The following is a 10,639-nucleotide window of genomic DNA, read 5'->3' as shown; positions in this document are numbered from 1 at the left end:
ACATGATATAAACTGTTGAATTTTTAAGTTATTATACCTGTATATGTGTGTATATATGTATACATCTCCATTTATATTATTTGACCATTTAAAGTTTCCACATCATTTGCTCTAATAACCAGAAGTCTCATGCACAGCCAGTGGGGATGTATAAATGGCATACTCACACTGGAAAACTGTTTGGCAGCTTCTTATGAAGTTAGATGTGTACCTACCATATGTCTCAAACCTTCCATTCCTGGATATTTATCCAAGAGAAATTATTTAAACCATTTTGATAATCACCTTAATGCATTAACTAACTAGTTTTTTCAGAGGGTATTAGATATTTTATTGACTACACATGATAATGAATGATACACAAGCCTCATTCCCATCTATAACTTTATCTGGTACCATAATTCAATTTATATATAATGCATAGCATGTGCCAACAATTATTAATAACCAAAAAAAAAGTAAAGCTCCATGCCTTTGCATCTGTGACACTTTTAACAGTGAACTCCAGGTCACAATACAGTAACTGTCAGTTCAACTGCACCCAAGTTCTGAAGACAACAGCTTCTCCACCAAAGCAGGTTGTAGATAAGTTTCAAATAGAACCTGGCATCACCCTGAAGGAATCCCAACTTCACACTTTGGGAGTAGTTTACCAAAATGGCTTCAGAGTAGACTAACTTTATAGATCACGTTAAAAAAAAAAAGATACATTTATTCAGTGTCACGATCAGACTATTACATTTAGCAATCAACAACATGGGTGCAAAAAAAAAAAAAACTACATTAAAACCCTTTGTTAGAATGCTTTGCACTTTTCACAGAACAGAAAGTAAGTTCAGTTCAGTTCAGTTCAGTCCCTCAGTCATGTTCGACTCTTTGCGACCCCATGAATTGCAGCACGCCAGGCCTCCCTGTCCATCACCAAATCCCGGAGTTCACTCAGACTCACGTCCATCGAGTCAGTGATGCCATCCAGCCATCTCATCCTTGGTCGTCCCCTTCTCCTGACCTCAATCCCTCCCAGCATCAGAGTCTTTCCCAATGAGTCAACTCTTCACATGAGGTGGCCAAAGTATTGGTGTTTCAGCTTCAGCATCAGTCCTTCCAATGAACACCCAGGACTGATCTCCTTTAGGATGGACTGATTGGATCTCCTTGCAGTCCAAGGGAGTCTCAAGAGTCTTCTCCAGCACCACAGCTCAAAAGCATCAATTCTTCGGCCCTCAGCTTTCTTCACAGTCCAACTCTCACATCCATACATGACCACTGGAAAAACCATAGCAACTAAAATAACCTATTAATCAAGATTGCTGGGAGAAATATCAATAACCTCAGATACACAGATGAACTAAAGAGCCTCCTGATGAAAGTGAAAAAGGAGAGTGAAAAAGTTGGCTTAAATCTCAACATTCAGAAAACTAAGATCATAGCGCCTGGTCCCATCACTTCATGGCAAATAGATGGCTAAACAATGGAAACAGTGGCAAACTTTATTTTGGGGGCTCCAAAATCACTGCAGATAATGACTGCAGCCATGAAATTAAAAGATGCTTGCTCCTTGGAAGGAAAGTTATGACCAACCTAGACATCATATTAAAAAGCAGAAACATTACTTTGCCAACAAAGGTCCATCTAGAGAAGGCTATGGTTTTTCCAGTAGTCATGTATGGATATGAGAGTTGGACTACAAAGAAAGCAGAGCACTGATGAATTGATGCTTTTGAACTGTGGTATTGGAGAAGACTCTTGAGAATCCCTTGGACTGCAAGGAGATCCAACCAGTCCATCCTAAAGGAGATAAATTCCTGGGTGTTCATTGGAAGGACTGATGTTGAAGCTGAAACTCCAACACTTTGGCCACCTGATGCGAAGAGCTGACTCATTTGAAAAGACCCTGATGCTGGGAAAGATTGAGGGCAGGAGGAGAAGGGGATGACAGAGGTTGAGATGGTTGGATGGCATCACCAACTCAATAGACATGAGTTTGAGTAAACTCCGGGAGTCGGTGATGGACAGGGAGGCCTGGTGTGCTGAGGTTCGTGGGGTCGCAGAGTCAGACACAACTGAGCGACTGAACTGAACTGAACTGAACTGAACTGATACAGTTAGTCAGAAGTGCAGTAGTTCTGGAGTTTTTGCCCATACACATGAGTGTTGTCTAAAATACGTGTTGTCTTTATAGTAGTTAGACCCTGCCACCACTGTGCTTGGCTGAGTTCACAAATCTGGTCTAGCCTGTAGCTTGCCTGTCATTTCTCTGGCTCTCCTCTACTGCTAAGGTTTGTTTCCTGGCAGTAATTAAAACCTTCTGCCACTGTGATAGTCACTGCCACTGCTGCTGGAACCACCATAGCAACCTTGGTTTCATGGTATGGCAAAGTATTGGCCTCCCTGGTGGCTCAGAGGTTAAAGTGTCTGCCTGCAATGCAGGAGACCTGGGTTCGATCCCTGGGTCGGGAAGATCCCCTGGAGAAGGAAATGGCAACCCACTCCAGTATTCTTGCCTGGAGAATCCCATGGACGGAGGAGCCTGGTGGGCTACAGTCCACGGTGTCGCAAAGAGTCAGACACGACTGAAAGACTTCACCTCACTTCACTACCATAGGGGTCAGAACTTCTGCCTCCAAAGTTTCCTCCTTTCATGGAACCAAAATTTGAAGATTGATTGTTGTAACTGCCAAAATCACTGTCCAGAATTGCTTCCATTATTACCAAATCCATTATAGCCAACTCATTGCCACTGTATCCACCTCTCCACAGTTTCCACCAAAGCCACTTCAATCACTGATGTTTCCTCTGTGACCAAAGTTGTCATTCCCACCAAAACCATCTCCACAACCACCACCGAAGTTTCCAGGACGACTTCCACCTCTTTGGCTGGACGAAGCACTAGCCATCTCTTGCTTACATAGGGCTTTTCTAACTTCACATTTGTGGCCCTTCACAGTGTGGTATTTATGAATGATAATCTTGTCTATAGAGTCATGGTCATCAAAGGTTACAAAAGCAAAGCCTTGCTTTTTGCCACTGCCTCGGTCAGTCACGATTTCAATCACTTCAGTTTTCCCATACTGTTCAAAATAATCTCTTCAGTGAAGTTCTTCAGTATCTTCTTTAATGCCACCAACAAAAATCTTTTTCACAGTTATGTGGGTACCAGGTCTTTGAGAATCTTCTTTTGAGATGGCTCTCTTGGGTTCCACAACTCTTTCATCCACCTTGTGTGGCCTTACATTTTGGCTGTGTCCACCTCCTCCATAGTGGCATATTTGATGAACTGGAAGCCTCGGAATGCTTGTGTTTGGATACCTCATTACCACAAGTCTGTGAGCATTCCCCGTTACTCAAAATGGCTCCTCGGGCTCTCGTTGGTTGTGTCGAGGCTCGCCCCTCCAAAAAGAGCTTTTGTGGCTGTTTGGGTTCCTTGGGGAACTCTGACTTAGACATGATGGCAGCGGAGCTGGGGAGACTTCAGCAATGCTGACTCAGCTGCATTCATGGGCAGAAAGGAATAACCTAATGAATATATCTCTAAGAGAAAAAAAGTGTTAGTTGCTTAGTCATGCCTGGCTTTCCAGGCAAGAATACTGGAATAGGTTGCCATTCCCTTCCCCAGGGGAAATTTCCAACCCAGGGATCAAACCCTGGCCCCCCGCATTGCAGGCAGATTCTTTACCATCTGAGCCACCAGGGAAGCCAGTTTTTAAGTCAGTATTTTTCAACATATAATGATAACGCACTTTTGTAATGTTTCACAGCATCCAAAATCAAGCACTTTAAAGTGCTTGGAAGAAGCAGAACTTCTCAGAGAATAAAATGTTTGAGGAAAACGTTCTCTCTAATTACATTAAAGAAACAAGCAGAAATACGGTGCTAACTTCATTATTTCTCCCCCAAAGAAATTGAACTTGACTTCAGTTTTATTGCAGACTTGATATGTGTGAGTTTACTCACCAGCTCATTGATGTGAGCAATTATATTTAGAGTAGACAAAAGTAATGAATACAGAGAAGAGGTGACAGTTGGGAAGTAGCAAACAGGACATTTTAGTCATTAAACCTGTATAGACTGTGTCAAGCTCTTTTCCCTGAATACCTCCAAGGACTTTACAACTGTTATCTATTAAATCTACCTGACCCTGATGCAAGAAGAATAATGGCATCGGTTTTGGAGTTAGAAAAAGAAACACCTCTAACAGAAAAAAAAAAAAAAAAAGAAGACTCCTCTTTACTGAATGAGCTAAGGACAGGAAAGAGCACAGAGCCTTGTTCCAAGGCGGTGGCCTCTAAACCTCAGACAGTGTCAGTTAGGTAACTTCAAATACACCAGTCACAGGGAAGAAAGGAGAGAGATTTAGCTAACATTCACCCAATTTTTGATATTCTCAATTATCACATATAACACATCTTCTTTTATATCCCACAATATGTGACACATGGTAGGTACTCCATGTTTTGTTTTGCTTTTTTTGCATTTTTGACACGTTCATTGAGGCATACGTGTAAAATTCACCGATTTAAAATATGCAGAATGATTTTTAGTAAATTTATATGCATGCATGCTCAATCACTTCAGTCATGTCCTACTCATTGTGACCCCATGAACTGTAGCCCACCGAACTTCTGTCCATGGAATTCTCCAGGCGAGAATACTGGAGTGAGTTGCCATGCCCTTCTCCAGGGGATCTTCCCAACCCAGGGATCAAACTTTGCCTCTGCAAGGAGGCAAATTCGTTAATACTGAGCCACCAGGGAAGCCCAAATTTGTATAGTGACACACTATCACCACCTTCCAGATTTAGAAACTTTCTACCATGCCCCAAATTCTATTCTGTCCCCTGTCAATTCCCTTTCCCTCCCCTAGTCCCAAGCAAACACTGATCTTGCATTTTCTAGACATTTTGTATAAATTGAATAGTGCACTGTATAACATTTTGTGTCTGAATTCCTTCACTTTGAATGTTGTTTAGGCTCATTCATGATTTTGCATGGAATAGTCTTTTTTTCCATTTTTACTGTTGGATAGTACTTGATCGTATGAATATGCCACATTGCGTTTATTTCTTCACCAGTTGGTTAACCCTGGACTGCTTTCACTTTTTGTCCATTACGAATGAAGTTCCTATGAACATTTGCATTACAATTCTCATGAACATATGTTATTTTTCTCCAGGATATATACCAAGGAATGAAATTACTAGGTCAAATGACAATCATAAGTTTAGCATTGTTTTCCAAGACAACCGTACCATTTTACATCACCACAAGCAATGTATGAGGGTTCCAGTTTCTGCTCATTTTCTCCAACATTTAGTATTTTCAATGATTTTTTATTATAGTTAATTTAGTGGGTATATGTTTAGCTGTATATTATTGTGTGTGTATTTCATTGGTAGCTTTATGGACATATAATTAAGATACAATAAACTGAGTATCTTTAAAGTATATAATTTGTTAAGTCTTGACATATGTATACAACCATAAAATAATCATCACAATCAAGATAACAACAATATCCATCCCCAACAAATTGAGTCTATTATAACTCAATCTTCTTTATTGTTGAATAGTATTCCATTGTGGGGACTTGAGTTTACAAATTTACCAATTGAAAAGCATTTAGGGTTATTTTTACCCAATTTTTGGCTATTATAAATAAAGTTTCTATGAACTTTAAGTCTAAAATTTTGTTCATATGTTTACATTTCTCAGGAGTGAACATCAATACCTATGTGTTGAATGACTGGAACATAGCTGAGTGTATATTTAACTCTTTAAGAAGCTGTTAAATTGTTTTCCAAAGTGTTCTCACCCAAGGTGCTAGAATACTAGTTACTGCATTTTCACTAACACTTAATATAATCAATCTTTTTTAATTTAAGGCATTCCAGTAAGTGTGTAGTGACATATCACTGTGGTTTTATTCACATTTCTTAGTGACTACTGATGCTGGGCTTCCCTGTGGTGCAGTGGTAAAGAATCAACCTGTCAGTGCAACAGACATGGGTTTGATCCCTGGATCAGACAATCCCCTGGAGAAGGAAATGGCAACACACTCCAGTATTCTTGCCTGGGAAATCCCATGGCCAGAGAAGCCTGGTGGGCTACAGTCCATTGGGTTGCAAGAGTCAGATATGATTTAGTGACTAAACAAACAAATAACAATGGTGTTGAACATCTTTTCATGTCCCTTTATGAGAAATGTTTGCAAACTAATATCATCAAGATCCTTAAGTTAGTCCCATCAGCAAAAGTCCTTTTTGCCATGAAAAGTAACATATTCACAGGTTCTGGGGACAAGGACATGTGCATATTTGGTTGGGGGGGGGGGGACTGTTATTCTAACACACTTGGTATCCCATAAATTTTGGTACAGTTTTGGTTGTGGTGATGGTTTAGTCACTAAGTCATGTTTGACTCTTGCAACTTCATGGACTGTAACCCACCAAGCTCCTCTGTCAATGGGATTTCCCAGGCAAGAATTCTGTAATGGGTTACCAGTTCATTCTCCAATGTTATATTTTAATTTTCATCCTATTCTAAATACTTTCTCATTTCCTTTTTGAAATCTTCTTAGACCCACAGGTTTTATTTAAAAGTGTGAAATAATGTTCCAAATATTTATAAGTTGTATTGCACAATATCTGCTATTGATTTCTATGTATTATTTATTTATTATTTAATTATTCATTATTATTATTATTACCTGCTATTAAATAACATTCTTTGTATGATCTAATATTCTTCAATTTTTTGAGACTTGTTTTATGACCCAGACTTTCATCTGTGTAAATGTTCTAACGGTGAAGAATGTATATTCTGTTGTTCCTGGGTTCAGTGTCTTATAAATTAGGTCAAGTTGATTGACAGTATTTGATATTCTTACTGATTTGCTGTGTATTCGCTTGATCAGCTATTGATATTAAGTTTTGAAATCTCCAACTATAAATGTAAACTTGTCTATTTCTCCTTACAATTTTTACACCAAGTATTTTGAAGCCCTATTATTAGATGCATAATATTTAAGATCTGGTTCTTGTATAATCTTCAAGATACTTTTTATCTCTTGTAATATATTTGTCTTAAAATCTATTTTATCTGATAGTAATATAACCAGCTTGGGTTTCTTTGCTTCATGTTAGAATGACATGTCTTTTTTTTCATTTTTAAAATTTTAACCTATTTATGTCTTTATACTAAAGTCTATTTTTATAAGCAGCATATTATTAGATATTCTGTTTCATTCAACATTACATTCACTTTTTTTTCCTAGAATATTTAGACTATTTACAATCAATTTTATTACTGATATTGCTATGTTTAGGTTGGTTATCTTGATGTTTATCTTCTATTTGTCCCATCTTTGTTTTCTTTTCCCTTTATTTGCCTTTCTTTGGGTCAAGTAATTCTTATAATTCCATTTTATCTCTTTTCTTGGTTTATTAGCTAGAATGCTTATGTTAACATTAATGATTGCATCAAGATTTATAAAACATTTTTACTTTATTAAAATCTACTGTCATGTGATATTAACTTTACATTTTGGTATAAAAACAATAAAGCAATATACTTATGGTTTCCCTCCCTGTTTTTTGTGCTATTGTCATATGTTTTACTTTTACATATTCTATAAATATTACAGTAACTATATTATTGCTATTTTGGCTTTAAAATTATAGATCATCTCCTAAAGTGTTTCTTCATATAGATCCACCTCTCTAACTAATTATATTTTTCTTGTGCTTAAAGGACTTCCATCAACATTTCTTGAAGAGAATGTCTGTCATTGAGTTCTTTCTGCTTCTGTATGTCTAAAAAGGTCTTTATTCTACGTTCATTTTTTAAAGATTTATTGAGGTGTGATTTACATAATATGAAGTTCACCCTTTATAAATATAAAATTTAATGTATTTGTAATTCAGTAAATTTGTAAAATCGTGCAAGCATTCTAAAGTGGTTTTGAATGTTTACATCATCAAAAAATTCATTCATCCATTTTCATAGCTAATCTCTGCTTGCTTCAGTGTCAGGCAAACTCTAATTTGCTTTTCTCCTATAGATTCGTGCCTTCTAAGCATTTCAGATGAATGGGATTCTGCAGCATAGTCTTTTGCATCTGCCTTGCCTTACATAACACAATGTTTCTGTGGTTCATCCATACCGTAGTAAATGTAAGTAGTTTATACCCTTTTATTACTAAATATTATTTCATTATATAGATATACCATATTTAATTCTTCCTTTCACTAGTTGTTGACCTTTTGGGTTGTTTCTGGTGATGACAAAGAATTTTTCTATGAACGTTTGTGTACATGTCTTTGTGTTGACATATGTTATTTCTCTTAGGAATGGCTACCTTCATTTTTGAAACAGATTTTTACTGGGTGAAAAATTCTAAATTGACAAAGCTTCTTTTCTTCCACTATTTTAATAATGTTGCACCACTATCTTCTAACCTACATTCTTTCACATGAAAAATCTGCTGCTATCTTTGACTTTGTGTCTTTCTATATAAAGTGGTCTTTTTCCCCTCTGGTTCCTTTATAGGTTTTCTGTTTGTCACTGGTGTTAAGCAATTTGATTTTGAAGTGTTAAAGTAGTTTTTTTTCATATTTCTTTGTGTTTCATGTCTGATAAATTTCCTCAATCTGTTTATACTTTTAATCACATTTGGGGCCATTATTTCTTCAAACATTTTTTTTTTTTCTGTCTACATCTCTCATTCTCTTGTCTCCATCAGTTCTGCTTCTCAGTAGTCCTAATGTCCACTATTTTTACTCCTCATTTTCAAACACAGCCTTCCACTGACTGACCTCTCATCACAGACATTTATACCTACCAGATGGTGGTTTGTTCCTTTTCTTCTTCACATTCACACTCGCTACACTGTGCACTTCATAAACACTGAGTGCTGTAAACATTTCAGCTGTTCAAAAATTGTACTAAAATTTATGACGTTAGCTTCGTTAACTCTGAGAAGGCATCCCACTCCAGTACTCTTGCCTGGAAAATCCCATGGACAGAGGAGCCTGGTAGGCTGCAGTCCATGGGGTCGTGAAGAGTCGGACACGACTGAGCGACCTCACTTTCACTTTTCATTTTCATGCATTGAAGAAGGAAATGGCAACCCACTCCAGTGTTCTTGCCTGGAGAATCCCAGGGACGGCGGAGCCTGGTGGGCTGCCGTCTATGGGGTTGCACAGAGTCGGACACGACTGAAGCGACTTAGCAGCAGCAGCAGCAGCTTCGTTAACTATTGTTAACTATGCTGGTTATCATGAGAGACTGAGCCTTAGTTAACCCCAATAACTTCTCCAAATGAAAATAAGTGACACATTTTAAGAAAGAAATACCTTAAAAGAGGACCAAACACAGAACAACTAGTAAATCTGGGCAGAGAGGTGTGTAGGGTTGTCTTAGGGAAAGCGCCATGGAACAGGTGACATTTGAGTTGCATCATGAAGGACGGATTAGAGTTTGTCGGACAAGTAAGAAGGGAACTAACAGTTTAGGTGAAGAAAACACGGTATTCAAGCCTCAAAAACTTAAAGCACTAAGTATCTTTTGTGTACAGTGAAAAATTTAAAAATTCTGTAACATGCAGAAAGGTTATAAGAACAAGTTGTTGAAGAACTATTCCAAAGATAACAGTCTTATTAAATCCCTTTTAGGAAGTTTGTTCAGTAATTGGTGTGCTAAAAATATAAAACAAACCAAAAAATAAAAACCATTGGCTTTGCTTTTTGCATCTGGAATTTTTCTAATTGTCCACCAGAAATTCCCTAGCTCTTTCTCCAGAATGCCTTTGCTATAGACAACTTTTCCTAGATGGATAACTCAACCTCCATACTGATCTCCCTCCAGAACTTGACTTTAGCATATACCCTCTGATTCTATTGACCATCATCTCTGGAAAGAACTTTATACTCTCCTCTTCCCACCCCACCCCTGTCACACACACACACACACACACACACACACACACACACACACACACACACACACTACTTTGGGTTACCTAGCAGTTACTTGCTGGTTCTGCATTTCCCCTAGTTTTCCTCATCAGACACTGGGATCAGGCAGTTAGCAAAACAAAATCAAAGAAACGGTTTCAAGCAAAGAAAAAAAAATGTGTTAAAGTCTTCAAGAATATCAATATTGACCTTTTCTTCCTATATTTGATAAATTAAAAAAAACAATAATTAAAATGTTCAAGTTCAAAGAAAGCCAGGTAATGAAACTTTAACAAATTTTCTCAAGTGATAGGCTTATGAATGGCAAGTTTTAACAAATTAATTAAGGGTATAAGAATACAATCACAATAAAAATAGTAAAATATATAATATTTCTCAGAATTAAATATTTGTATAATATCCATTTTTTCTACCATCATGAATTTCATTAACCAAAATAACATGAGAATCCAAGAAAAGAGACAGAGGAGAAAGAGTATAGTATAAGATAACAAACATGAGTATTCATTATTGGACTGTAATGCAAAGTAGTATTAAAATGTAAATCCCCATAGCATGAATTTAGAGAGATTTGCATGATATCAGTAAGTCATTTATTATTAGTTTTTCTGCACTTATAGATAACTGTAGCCAAGAAAATCTCCATTTTCCCAGCTGCAAATTTTC

At 37.3% G+C, this 10,639-nt stretch overlaps 1 pseudogene; it reads right to left on the bottom strand.

The window, feature by feature from the left end:
* Positions 1–2,298: 2,298 nt before the first annotated feature.
* Positions 2,299–3,447, bottom strand: LOC101110930 (heterogeneous nuclear ribonucleoprotein A1-like; annotated as a pseudogene).
* Between the last annotated feature and the right edge of the window lie 7,192 nt (positions 3,448–10,639).

Source organism: Ovis aries, chromosome 3, assembly GCF_016772045.2.
Source record: "Ovis aries strain OAR_USU_Benz2616 breed Rambouillet chromosome 3, ARS-UI_Ramb_v3.0, whole genome shotgun sequence".
Lineage (NCBI taxonomy): Eukaryota > Metazoa > Chordata > Mammalia > Artiodactyla > Bovidae > Ovis > Ovis aries.
This window is presented reverse-complemented; position numbering and strand designations above follow the sequence as displayed.